At 45.8% G+C, this 14,504-nt stretch overlaps 1 protein-coding gene across 2 annotated transcripts in view; it reads right to left on the minus strand.

Annotated features, from left to right (window-relative positions):
- The window catches only part of ADORA2A (adenosine A2a receptor), a 29,964-nt gene extending 16,070 nt beyond the window's left edge, over positions 1 to 13,894 (minus strand). Inside the window, exon 1 of one of the 2 annotated variants that reach the window (XM_030501604.1) lies at positions 13,843 to 13,894. The gene's annotated coding sequence lies outside the window, so the exon portion shown is untranslated. Of the gene's footprint in view, positions 1 to 13,501; positions 13,648 to 13,842 lie in introns of those variants that run through there. The other variant, XM_030501602.1, reaches the window with a different exon arrangement.
- Positions 13,895 to 14,504: the final 610 nt, after the last annotated feature.

The following is a 14,504-nucleotide window of genomic DNA, read 5'->3' on the forward strand; positions in this document are numbered from 1 at the left end:
GTGTAGAAGAAATCATCAGAGGAGTTGTGATCTAGCTATTAAGAGGAAGATAAAGATCTTCTATTTAATCTTTCCTAAAGAAAATAAAAAACTAAAACAAAAACCAACCCCAAAAAAACCAAAACCAACCAACCCTCTATATTGTCTTTCTTCAGCAAAACCTCCAGTTTTCCAGTGATCTCCTAAAGATTACTTCTACTTTCCTGAATTTCAGGGGTGCCAGTGATATGCTCCTACTCTGCAAGCATCAAAATGTCCATTACAAATCCCAATAGGTTTGTTTCAATGTAGAGATAGTGAAAACCTCCCCAAGAGCCTGACTTCCAGGGAAGGGGATTAGAATTAATGTAAGATAGAAATAAAGAAAATCTGGAGGGAGAGAAAAAGGAAAGAGCAAGATGAAAAATAAACAATGTTCTGTGCATGTGTGTGAGCAAAAAAGGGGAAAAAAAGACAGGAAAAAGCTGTTAGGAGAACAAAACCCCAATAAAACAAGGGAAGGAGTCCCATGTCCCTTGGCATCATGGCAGCAGAGATGGCAACAGGGTAATGTCCAGCAATGGAGCAGGGAGTGGACACTTCTCCGCTTCCCAACATGCTCACACGTTTCTATGCAGGTCACGCTCATGACCAAACGCCAGTGTCAGAACAAGCTTAATTAAAATTAACAAATTACTGTGACATACTGGGGCCAAAACCACTGCTGCATAAAGTAAACCCACCACAAACACCTCCACAAGCTACTGAGATGAAGTCAAAAGAACTGAACAAGCCACTTCCTGAAAGGACCTAAGAGCTGGTCACCTTAATCCTGATGCTAAGAGGATTTACTTGAAGTCCTGCTATGTTGCTCTTGCACCTCATATTCATACCACATACCCCTCAGTGAAATTACTGGGATATTCTTCCCCATTTCAGGGCTTCCTTTAGTAGGATTATGAATCCATATTGATCCCAGATGCATTTTGTTCAACCTGACTCTTTCTGTGTGGGGAGGGTAGTAACAAATCTATCCTGTGGAGGTCCACCACACACTAATTGTTCAGCACAAAGCTGGATTTACCTAAAGGTCTGCATGCATCCTGATAAAGCACGATGCTTGGAATCTGAAGTTCAATGACCATATCACATACTCTTTTCTAACACAACAGAGCTTTTAACCTTACACTTTAACTGTTTGTTTCATGGTCTGACGTTAAATTTGAATTTACCTCTGAATTTGCTTAGTCCCTTTCCTTTGTTTCCCCCCTGCCTTCACAGTGGCCTGATTCTTCAAACCAAGCCCTAGCCATTTATTCTGAAGCAATCTGTGAGATGTGATGTCCAGAAGAGGACAACACAATGTCCTTCCACGCTCTGCTCTCAGGTGGACTGGAAAACAGAGTTCTGCAGAGCCAGCACATCTCAGAAGAGAAATGGCTGGAGCTGAGCAGGTGTCCCAGCCATGACACAACAGCATCTTGTGCCTGCTTCAGTGCCAATGCTGCTGCAGTAACCACTGGCATTAGAACAAATAATTATTAGCCACAGAACCCCAGCACATCAGAGGCCTCACCTGCTGCTTACAGAAGGTGCCCAACCCGGGAGGTTCCCATATTCAACCCGAACTCACCCATCTTGTCTCATTCATTTCTTGCAATGTCAGCCTGTTAGAGCTTTCACCCAACATAACAACTCTAACTGTAGAATGATTTGCAACTTGCTTTAAAACAGGCACAGGCTCAGACGTTCTGCTTATATGGCTAAAAATCTGCTGCACAGGGACAGAAATGAAATACAGACCACCTAGAGTAGAAGACATATCCACAGGCAATACAAAATATATTATAGATTTATCTACTTCATGCAAGACCCAAAGGCTCTGCAACCAGGTCTGACAAGACAAAATTAATTAACAATGTGCTTTACTCACTGGGGGAGTGTATATTTAACATCTCATGCCCTCGAGGGATCAATATTGCAAGCTTCTTGAAACTTAAGAAAAATAACCTGTATCACACAACCTGCTGGACAGTTACAATTAGTACTTCTTCTTAAGCCCGTGTTTTATTTTGTTAATTGGATTAATTCCTTCTTGATACCCTGGGCTATGTTTGGCCTTTTCCCCATTATTAAATAAACCTTTTTAGCCACTCACAAACCTGTAAAGCTGTTGCTCTGTTCGTTTTTAGTGACTTGGAACATTCTGTTCTCTCTCATATTTCAGCCCCAATGAAAAACTCTCCTTGAAAATTCAATAAAGCATCTGAACAGCACGTTCACATGAAGCAATTCACCACTGGAGCTTAAGCAAGCTTTTGTTTGGCCATCTCCAGTTGGCTTTGGACTGAGGTGTTACCTTTTCTCTCTCCTGAGTGCCAAAAACATCGAGGTAAGCCCTTGGCCACTGCTTGCTTCAAATCACTCACTTCAAATAAGTTCATTTCCTGTTCTTGGCCTCTTCAGGCTGAGTTCAGGCGCCCTAGTTTGGATGCCCATACTCTTGCACCCTCTGCTCCATGTGCCAGGCTGATGTACTTGACAATGTCCGTGACGCTTCAGTTTGACAGCTACTCTCAGATATTAACAAAATCTCCAGGGGACCAGCCGTCTTCAGGGCACCCAAGGCAGTCAAGGGGCACGTAGGTGACAGGCTGCAGCTTCCCCATGCTCCAGAGAGGGTTGTTTTCTCCTTGGCTGCTTCAGGACAGGGTAAGCAAGGCAGCAGGCAGCTCACGAGTCCATTGTGGAATACTCATCAAGGCTCATTCCACAGATCACAATCTAACATCTCCTTTTGACAACATGACCCTTTCCAGGTACCAGCCACATACAGATTACCTAACTCCCTTAGGGAAAACCCTTGAATTTACGCATGGCCATAAGCAGAAAAATTGGTGCTGCTAAATCATTTGTTTCCTACTTTCCAAAGCCTGGAGGGGGAGATGCTTGTCAGTTTTCATCCTCTCTTTGAAATCCCTTCAGCTCAAAGAGAATCTCCCTATCTTTAAAATCAAAGACTCTAAGAAATCTTGTCTCTCCCCATTACTTTGGGGGATCAAGTCACAATAAATAAGCCAATGTGCTCACAGGCAGTACAGATTTGCAAAACAACTTGGGCTGTAAAACACAATGAAAACAGCTGGAAGGCAGCAGTAGCAGTTTTCTGCATTGCTCAATGGTTTCCTTTCTAAAATTTGGTATTTTACGAATACTCCACATAGTTTGGCTTCCCTGTGCCCCTGACTGCTCACACAAAGCCAGTGTGCTTGGAAGTGTCAGAAAGCATCCTCACTCCTGCCTCCTATCCAGGACTGAAGAGATGTGGCTGGGTGAGGCAGGAAGGAGACGAAGGAGGAGGCATCACCCTTCTAACTAAGACATACTTTTTCTGGTCCCCCTATTTGCTTTACTATTGGCTGCTGGCTAAATGATCTTTTAGGTCATCTGCTTACAGTAATAGGAGGAAATTAAATATTAATAATAGACTATTTCCCTCTAGACTGCTCTTTGTTAACAAAGGATACAAGTGAAACAAAGCATGCAAAATTATCAGCACACCATGCTCTTGGTTTTCATGTACCTAGAGCTCTTGCAGTTTCCTTCAACCTTCCCTGAAGTTAGAGATGCCCAATGTCCTGCACACCTGCCTGTGGGGCTCCACATGGCAGTCTGACCCTTCCAAAGGATTGTTTCAGACTTTATCCAAAACATCATCTGATCTGAAGTCTTTATTGACTAGAGGATTACTCGAGACACCCATACTGCTGCAGCAGCGACAGCAGCAAGCAGCATAATAAAATCATACCCTTCAAGCCTGTCCCATGTCTCTCTCTTTCTACTGTTTATACCTCATATAAAAATTGCAAAACAAAAATACCCCAAAAGTGAAACCTCACTGGACAACAAGCAAAGGTCGTAACACAGATGGGCTGGCTAATAGGAATATCCAATCCAAAACCAATATCTCAGTGTTGCCTTCTTGCCCTCCAAATGCTAGAAGTGGATTAATTTTTATTGCAGTAGCGGAAGAGAAGACTAGAGCAGAACGCATTTGATCATTTCTTTTTCCTAAGTGAACATTATAAATGTTTAAAAGCAAGAAAAAAACCCTCACAGTAATTATTCCCGTTCTAATAGTCCCAGAAAGCCAAGGAGGGCAAAACTAAGTAAGGCTGAATGACCAGCAGTTAAATAAGCCAGATCAAACAAACAAAAGAGAAAAGGTTCCCCTGTGCTCGCTGAAGTCTCACTGGGCAGCAGGCTTCGTGATGTATTGCCAAAAGGCGCAGAAACATGTTGGATTTTTGATGAAACCATTTGTATCCAGGATTGATGATGACTATTTACCTATGGTGGCATTTCCAAAAATAGAAAATAGAGCATTTGAATAAGCTTTCATAAGACAGACATGTAAAAAAGCATAATTAAAACCATTTACCATGGCCAGACACAAGTTACTACTGCCAATATCATCCACAATGTTTCTGAGGAGCCAGTTTTCCCTTCCTGTGTGAGGGAAGAACTTAAAAGCCAACTTTGCCTCCTCACAGCCCTGCTAAAGCCAGCTGTGTTCTACATAAAGAGCATTTCCTTCAAGAGCAAAATAAAAGAAATGAGGAAACAGGATATCAAGAAGAGGTGACCCACTGAGGAATATAGGCAAGGGAGGAATTTGCTCTGAAAATATTTATCATATTGCTAATGCATCCATTCTAGTGTATTTTAAAATAATGGAGCACACTTCTCTCCAGATGTGGCTTCACTTCTTTCTACATGAAGTTCCCAGACAGGCAGTTGAGAATTGGGTTCATCTGTTTGTTTTTCTGCATTTTTATCCAGTTGTTCCCAAATTCTATTTGCCTTCTCCAACTACAGGCTTGCTCTCCACCAGGCCTTGCGATCGCTGCTTCCACTCCTCCAAGCACCTTCCTTTTACGGTTGCAAATAGTATTTGTGGAAGCTCTGCCTGTGAAATAAAACCTCAATCTACCCCAGAGTAGGGAGTGCTGTTGTACCAGCTCAACCAACACCCTATCTTCTACAATAGAAGGAACATAACTCTTTCCAACTCTCTACATGTAACTTAAAATTATTCCGCAGCTGTCCTTCCCTAGCCTGATGAAGGCACTGTACAACTTGAACAGAGATGAGTAAATTCTACCTGCCTCGAAGCCAAAGCAAAGCTGTCTCACTCCATTAGTTCATCCATGGCTTATATGCTGACCCCTCTGAGGAAGGGTTATTACTGAGGACTCACCATGAAGCTCCCATTACCACCCAAGTGGTTTGACTCATACCCACCCACAGTATGAAAAGAGTCCACTGGGTTGTTAACACAGCTCATCACATCCTTCCTCCCCAACTTCTTCCTGCTCCCTTCTCTTATCTTAGTTTAAGCAGTGACACAGCAGCAGCACAGAGCCTGCCTCGCAGCCAAACATCCCCAAAAACTCCCCCATCCTCTGCCTCTGTGCAGCACAGCTCACTGCTTGCTGTTTGCTCTACATGGGCTCTTCACTGCTGGCTCAGTCACAGTTTGACCATGTGCTCCATGGGCCTTGCAATACCTGCTGAGTTTTGGCTACACAAGAAACCCTATTTGCTCCTATGCCCCAGGGTGTGTGCTGGTCCCCTGCATCCCAGCCTGTGCACCAGTACGTTTATTACCCAACTCATTTCACCTCAGTTTGTCAATCAGCTACTAGTGAAAAGGCATTTAGACAGAGTGACAATGCTGGTGGTGTTCATCCCAAAAGCAGGCAAAAGCCACAGTAACTAATTTCCTGCCCTCTTTTGTTTCCAGCAACTTTCCCTCTTCCACTTTTAAAGGTACTTACCCTGAGACACTAATGCTTATTTGCTCTGTGTCACGCCTCATCATCCCCTGCTAGTGTTTCAGTCTCAGTCTCAAAGCTATTCAAGACATTTTTAGGACTCTGCCACCCTCTGTGGATAAGGAGGAGATGCTCTGATGAGGCCACATGCTCTTTCTTTGTCCCTCCCTCTTGTCTTTGCTACCTCTGACTTGCACCATACTTGTGTTGCTCTTGCAAAGTGACCTGCATTTTCCCTGTTACAGTCAGCCACGCCAAAGCAAGCCTTTCTTAGAGGTACTCAAAGCTTTCCCCCCCCCCCAAATATTTGGTTATAATCCAATTTATTTAGAACTCTCTGGTGTCACTGCTTACTGATCCCAAAGTCTCAGTGTTTAGCTGGTGCTCTGAGGACTCTACCAAAGTACTTTCTTCATTTCCTCAGTCCTTGTCCTGTGGTAAAAGCACATCCAACTACAACTAATAGTCTGCTACCTCTGCCCACTTCCTCCTCTTGCTGCTCAGGCCAGAGACACTGATATTCTGGGGTGGAGAGAGCACGCAACTGCTGGTGAAATGACATTTCTAGTCAACCATTTCTCTCCTTCTGCATCAAACCACTGCACTGGAGAACCAGTAGCCATTAATAAATCACTTTAGAAATGGTTTTACTGGACTTGCTAGCTGTTTATGAGTTAGTGTGCTTGTCTAGAAGGGCACGGAGAGCAGCAGAAAGTACCCTGCTACAATAGAGACACTTCTAATAATACACTTGGGAAGCAGCCCTTTTCTCCTATGAAAACTTAAAATATTTCACAGTTTCTGCACAGTAAGAGATCATAAAAAGCTCCAGCTGCAAAGAAACCCTGAAATCACTCGTCAAATCCATGACAATCTAGACCCTCACACCTAGCTGAACAAGGATAAACCAAAGACTCCCAAGGCAAATACTTTAGGGACTGTGACACTTGAGTCCAAACACAGAAGTTGCAGTCAAGCAAAGGTGGATCCCAGGGAGGTGCCCGGAACAGACACCCCCAAGACTTGAGGATGGTTTCTCCCAGGTGAACTGTGTCCATCTCTTGCCTACTGTAATCATATAGCTAGGCTATACTGTGGCTCCATGGAGGAAAAGGAAGATTTTCTTTTAGGAACAGGGTAGGAAAGACAACAAAAACCATCAATGAATCCTCATTCCACGCTTCAGCCCATGAATATGGCTTCTTAACTTTCTATATCCTGAAGAGCTTACACCATACAGTTGTACCAGAGAAAAAGAATCACGTAACTACAAATCCACCACAATCCTCTATGTCTACCCATGTTATAGCCCTAAAAGAATCGTAATGATCAAGCAGAGTTTGGCTCAGCATTTAGCAATACACAGGATGACATAAAAAAAAAAAAGACTGATTTTTTTAGGTGTTTGACAAAATAGTTTTAACAGGTTCAGCTAAAGAGGCCCGATTTCTGGAAGGAAAGCACTGTTTGGAATCAGGGTATTTTAAGGAACCCCTGACTGGTAGCCATTAGCGTGGGTCTTTTTGGTTTTGGCCAAAAATCCGGGTCTGCAGAACATTTAAGAAACTTTTTAAAAGCCAACGTGCTTCCCCACACATGCTCCAGGAACTGCAATGGTGCTGGTGCCAGCCCAAGTCAGTCTGATGTTATTTTCCATTGTCCCATTGAACCTGGGCACTGATCTGTGGATCGGACGTATGTGGAAACTGTAATTATTCAAATCAATTTCAATCATGTGCCTCTCTTCTGAAGATTGTATTAAAACCCCACATACCTCCTGAGTGTCTTTTGTCCTGGGAAATATTTCCTATGGAAAATCCCAGTCTGTGCCCAGGTATGTGGATATTATACTGAAATCAAAGTTGTTATCACCACAGTATATGATATCTAAGAATCTACTTCCCTTAACTCCTCAACCTCAACAACTGATTCATACCAGAATCTGATAATCCTATTCTGGGGAAACCTCAATAACCAAAATCATAGGTCAGTTTGTAGAGGACTTTCCCAGTACAAGAAGGGGGATGTAGATAACATGCAAAGGGAGCAGAAATACTTATGCTCCCCCAGTAAGAAAAAAAAGGGGGGGGGGGAAGACAAGAAGTGAGAAGAGAACAGAACAGTCTAAAACCAAAATAGTTACACAGATGCAAAACCAGGAGAAAAATGGGAGAGACTCTGAGGTCTGAATACTAAATGAGGAAAGAAAGTTATAACAGGGAAAATAGTGCAGACCTCACCACTCCCAAAGGGATGCATTAAAAGAGCAGAATGAGACTAAATTGCACTTCCCTCTGTTCAACTCACTCAAACGCACCAGGGACTCTGCCCAGCGAGATACACAGACGTGACCCCCAGCTGATGCTGGCTCGGGTTCAGCTCAGCTTCAAATGGCTCCACCAGTGAACAATCCCTCTCCTGCCCCCCTGGAAGAGCTGCTGAACAAGGAGCCACAACTGTGCCCGTAAGCGTCACCTGGGATAGAGGCAGGGGACTGGGAGGCAGAAAGCTGTATCTCTGCTAGCCGGCAGATAAAACAGTCCCAATCTGCAAGTACTAGAGGCCTCCTGAGAATGTCTGAGTGCCTTCCAGCCTGGATTTGAGTGCAATCACAAATGCTAATCAACATAGAGACAGGAGCCCAGCATGTCATTTGTCACGTCTCCAAAGCTTCAGGAAAACCCCCCTTTCCTCTCGTATCAAAGGACAAGAAGATTCTCTCAGCCTGTGTATGCCTTTCCCTCCCCCTGTCCCTGGCTCAAACCATCCCTTGCAAGAAGTTTCACTCCCCGCTAACTTCTCCATTGTCTCAGATGCATTGTTTGCAAACGTTCCCTAAAAATGCTGTGTAAAGTATTCTTTATTCCTGTTTCAGGTCTTTCCACATCCCTCTGTAACACCTGAACTTTATCTTTCTCTTTTATCTGTCAGATAGTGAAAAACCTACTGCACGCAACCCCTGACTTAACATCTAAGATAAATACAATTTGTCTTGGAGCTGTCATTTCTTTTCAAACCCTGTCTTCCACTGCTGCAATTGTAACAAATAACTTGTTTTATTTGGGTTTGAATTACGTAACTTTCAAAAAAAAAAAAAAACTTAAAAAAACAACCAAACAACAAAACCCACCATCAAGAGCCCCAAAACATACATAAAATTTCAAGCATGGCCCTCCTGGCGTTAGATTTCCTGCTACTTCATGGGCAAAGAGGCTCTTGTACTGCTCTAGTGTATCTTCTACAATGGCATTTGCACATATCATACACTGTATTTTATGCTACCTGGTAATTTTTGGTTTCAATAATCAACCAACACGCCCAGTGATGAAAAGCTTTCATCCAGATGATGAAATGCTTTCTCCAGAACAAGTCATAAACTACACTGATAAGGTTTGTGTTAGTTGCCTACATGTAAGTGAATAGTGAGGTCTTAAGTGCTCTAAGCTATCACCTGAGCCTCTGCTGTCACTTTAGAAAGGCATGCATCTCCCTCAGGTCCTATCCTATTATCTGCCAGCCCCACTGGGATGTCTCACATAGCACTGGAGGTCTGTTTATAGCACCCATATCAAGCCCCAGGCGTCCTGAACAGGAAGGGACAACGCTTGCGCTCAAAACACACGATGCAGCACTGTTAACACTTTCACCTGACAGCAGTGATCACCCTGAAATGCAAGTTTTACAGAAGCCATTTGTTGCATTTGGTTTTTCTCTGAATTCTCCTAAGCACTCAGTGGCTCTTTAGCTCTTTTCCTGACCTCATCACTGTGTGTTTAACCAAATGACTTGATTCTAACTTTGCTGTTGCATCATCATAAGGAGCTGTAGCCCAGCCTACCTACCCCATCCCTCCCATGCTACTGCTGATCTCCAGCCACAGCAGGCACAGGGTAGCCAGGTTTTGTGTGATTTACCCCTTACAGAATACAGGTTGAAGAGTGAGAGATCATACCTTTATACACCCACAGTTACCAAATAATTCCCTTTGCTGAAGCAATTCTAAATAATTCTAAATCTCTCTCTGGGGGTTGCCCACTGTGTTCAGGATGAGGTGCGAGTTACAGCAAAGGAAGTTTAAGCTGGACATCAGGGTGTTCCCTGCACACTAGGAAAGTAAGGAGTCTCCACTGTAGGTCTTTAGCAGCAGGGTCACAAAATAGCTGTCAGGAATGGCAAAAGCATAGCTGATCTTGCCTTTGGGCAGAGGCATGGATTGCATGACCTCGAAGTACCTCCTGAGGATACTTTCTATAACTGAGAGTGGTATGTGCCATCTGTCCATTCTGATCAACAGAGATTTACTTCGGAGAAAAAAAAAGAGTGCAATACAACCAATAATTATTCCTGACACAGATGCAACCACTGGGAGGTGGGAGGCACCTCCCAACTCTGTAGAGGCAACCGAAGCCTTCAGAGGTTGAACCACCTTCTACGTAATGTGCTCAGATCCTTTTGCCCTCCCAAAGCAGAATACTGTCAGTTCTCTACCTGTAACAGACCAACACTCAATATTCAGCTACATGAGCATCTCACTAAGCAGGCAACTTTCTCCGCCTTTTTAAAGTGAGCAGAGACGTGAGGAACTGGTGCTGTTGTGGTCAAGTAGCTTCATCAAGGCTGTTGAGGTGCACTGATACAAACCAGCACATGATCCATGAGGCAACCAAGACTTCTGGTCCTAAATACCAGACCCTGGTGAAAGGGAGTAAGTCTCCATTGACTTGTGAGAGTCCTCCCTGATTCACTGAGACATAGTTCAAGATCTCTTGGTTTTTAACTTAAGAGTCCAACAAAAGAGAAAGCTTTAATAGCCCACCTCCATTTTCAGATGGAAAGCGCACAATAAAGAATGACCTAGACAGTTATTCACCACCCAGATCAGATGGAGAGAATGAACAAGAAGAGCTGAAATCTGTTCAAGCTGAAGACAAGGACAAGCTTTGCAGAACACCAAGAGAGATGCTGATAATGCTGATACCAGCCTTTGGATGGAAAACACCTCGCTCACAGATGCACAGAACTCTTAGAGAAAGCTTCACCACATTATGCCTTGTCCCATCTCACGTGTAAAACGTGGGTGGAAATGTCAAACCAAAGCGAAGAGCTGAAGCATAGTGAAAATAAGTGCTTTGGTGGAAAATCTGTGAAGCCTTAAGCATCCTGTAGAGATGAGAAATTGTACAGCCATCAGTCACCCTGGCAGAAAGGAAGTGTAAAGGGGGAGATTTCCCTCCGCACCAGATGGAAATGCTGCCAGGCTCAAGACCGAAGGGGATGTACCCAGCCAGCCTTCCAGGACCCTTCAGAGAAACACAGCTGAAAGGAAGGGTGAAAATTCAGAACAGTCCCTCCAGATCTCCTGCTGTACTGAGCTTTTCCCAGTAGTTCTTAAGACGGCTTAACCACATGGCTCTGCATAAAATCTATCATTGAAAATTAAACAAAAAAGATGAATAGCTTTCAAAAGTTGATTACATCCAAACTCAACAGTGCCAGCAGCCCTTATGGAAACATCCTATTAAAATACCAGCAAAAATAGAAATGCAAACAGAGGAGACCTGGTAGATCAGGTCAGGAGACTTCTCAGCTCAGATCTTTAGTGCCTTTTGCACCCACTGACAGAAAGACAATCATCATCATCACTGGGCTGACATCTGGCACAACCTGGCACAGGCTGATGCCGATTCTGGTTTTTATGTATAAAAATACATCTGTAAAGTGAGACAGATTACTTGTGTGTGTAAATTCCAATCTTACCCCATGAGCAGCATTAAAATGGACCTGCTTGCCTTTTTTAGTTTTTCACACCCAGGAGCGGGTCATTTTTATTTTATGTACACACATACATGTTTGCAGTTTGTACTCATGTGTTTTCTCTACAAATTCGATGGCTCATAGTTTTCCTGGTTGATTCAGGATTAAATGAATTTGCCACATTAGATGGGATTTCATTTCCATAGTATTTTTGTGATATCTGATTGCATTTGTATTGACTTTTTAATTGCAATTCGAAATAAAGTATTTCTTCCACAGATCTAATTAAATTGAAATATTTCTCACATCCCCATTGTTCATTTTATCTAATCCTTTTGTATTTCACTTGGGCAGTATGTTCTGGGGTGTCTCTAAGAGCAGGACCTGGCCATGCTTTCTTTCTCCCCTGCGGAAGAATGAATTCATCAATTGCTACAGTTCTTGAGTTACACAGGTCTGAGGCTCACGAGCCTCATAAGAAACCTGAAAAATAAATACATTCCAAGATTTGAGTTATCTAATAGCTGACCATCTGCTTAGGAAAATAATTTTAAGTAGTTAGGGCAATTCTATTAACTGCTATTTACTATGTGAGTCACGTTGCTCTCTAAGCTAACCCTAAGTTAACAGTCTCTTCTGTGGGCCCTGGGCCCTCTGCCCAAGGCAGTTTTGAAGAGGATGCTTGACCACCTTTATGACTTTCAAGCTCTACCAAAGCCTGCAATACCTCTGCACTCAAAACCCACCCCAACCTCATACTGCACTAGGGCATAAAAGAGCATTAAAGCAACTTCTGGGCGACATTTAGGCAATGCAAACAACCATGCAGAAAATACGCCTCCCAGGAGCATCCCCTGTGAAGGCACCACATCCAGCACAGAACATACCAGCTGAACACAGAACATTCCAAACACAGCAGAACATACCTGCTGCCTAACGCATTGCTCAAGGATGGGCTCCTGCACCTTGGTGAGGGCAGGACACCCTGAGTGCTGTCTGTCAAGGCAGAAAGCTGCCTCACACATCCTCCCAACGGCTCTGGAGACAACCAGCACCCTGCAGCCTGTTCCCCTTTCCTTCATCTGCCCTCTCCCCCCAGCACAGAGCTATGAGGCCCCTCTGTGTGTGGCAGCTCCACTAACATACCCACTGGGTCCCAAGGCTTAGAGAACTCCCAAGGACGGCAGAAAGACACTGCTAAAAACTGTTTCAGTCGCTTGACACAGATGAGGTGGCTCAGGGACAAGGAAGGGATAAGTGTGCATGCAGGTTTAATGCCATTTATTCAGTCCCTGCCCTTTTTCTCTTAGCGTGATTGCAAAGTGCATGGAGATCTTCATTAAACACAATGGAGAAGTTTACAGGATGCAGGGTACTCCTGTAGAATCACTATTTTATGACTAAGCACAAGCACAAATATCAGCTGAAGAGGTAGAAGGAGGGTTGGGTGCAGGGGGGCAAAGTCCGGCATTGATACCTGAAGGAAGATCCGAGGAGGAAACATCTCGGTGCGTGGGGGTGTGTCGAGGGACTGACAGTTGGTTGCACCGGCTCCACGGTGCAAAAACCATCCGAGCCGGGCAGAGGAAAGTGGTGGCAAGGAAAACTCGCAGCCGCCCTGGGCGGGGGATTCGGCAGCACCGAGAGGGCAGCGGCGGCCACTTTCTTAAAAGCCGCGGGAGAGGCAGGAGCGGGGCTGGGGACACCGCGGGGGACGCGAGGGGAGTTGAGCTGCCCGCGGCGCAGGACCGCTGCCCGCCGTGCTCGGGGTGCGCCAGCGGGGCGCTGGGGCCGCCCGCACCGCGCGGGCCGGGGGGAAGCAGCGGGGCGAGACCCGCAGCCCGCCCCGGCCGGGTGGTCCCGCTGCGCCCCGGGAACTTGCACACCGGGCACCCGCCGCCCCTCACCGCGGCGATGTCGGCATCACCCACCTGCTCTCGGGGCGCCGCTCCACTCCGCGCCGCTCCGGCCGCGCCCGAGAAGCGTGTGGCGGTGCCGGCCCGCCGGGCGCTGCCCCGGCCCCGCTCCCGCTCCCGCCCTGCGGCGCCCTCCGCCGCAGGACGCGGCAGCCCCGGCGGCGCGGAGCCGGCAACACCGGCTCCCCCTGGAGGGCGGCGCGGGGCGGGAGAGGCGGCGGGGACAGCCCCTGCCACAGCCCCTGCCACGGCCCCTGCCCCAGCCCCTGCCTCTGCCGCGGCCCCGGCGCGTCCCGCGGCCGCAGAGCAGCTCCCCACAGCGGAGCGAGCGGCGCCCGGCAGCCCCGCAGCTTTACCTGGCGGTAATGGGGCACCGGTGGACTCCGTACCGACAAGGACAGCCCGGAGCAGCATCTCGAGAAGCGGCTGAAGGACAGATTGCCACTTACTTCGAGAAGTCCAGCTCTGGTCTTTAGAGACCTGCAAGGGCCAGAAACGGGCTTGATGTGCATACAATGAAAGGAGGCAAGGAGAGGAGACAAGGAGAGGAGGGCTTTCTCCGTACATTCTATTAATCACCTACTTCTTTCCAGGCTTGAAAGCCCATCCAGTGAGTTTAAGCCCACAGCTATACCAAGTGGCAGAGGGTAGTGCAACGCAGAGGAATCTGGAAAGACTGCAAAAGCAGAGAAAGTTGCACTTTCTTCTCTTCTCTGCTTAACTGTCCTTTACTACCAATGGAAAGGAAATCCTGTGCATTACTATTTACTACTCTGGAAGTGTTTAAGGGTTCTCAGTAAAGATATGAAGTCTTTTACACAAGATTCCCACTTCCCACTGAGTAAGTCCCACCAGTGTGCATGTAGTGTTTCCTGCCCCTGCCCCTCGGGGCTGTGCCTGTCCCCAGCCATCCCCTGTTCCTCTGCTTGAGCAGACTTGGGGAACAGCCATGACTCATGTCACAGCAATTTTGAAGCGGGGAGAGAGCCTCTCAAGAATTTGAACCCGCCGCTCTTTG

This window comes from Strigops habroptila, chromosome 11 (assembly GCF_004027225.2).
Source record: "Strigops habroptila isolate Jane chromosome 11, bStrHab1.2.pri, whole genome shotgun sequence".
Lineage (NCBI taxonomy): Eukaryota > Metazoa > Chordata > Aves > Psittaciformes > Psittacidae > Strigops > Strigops habroptila.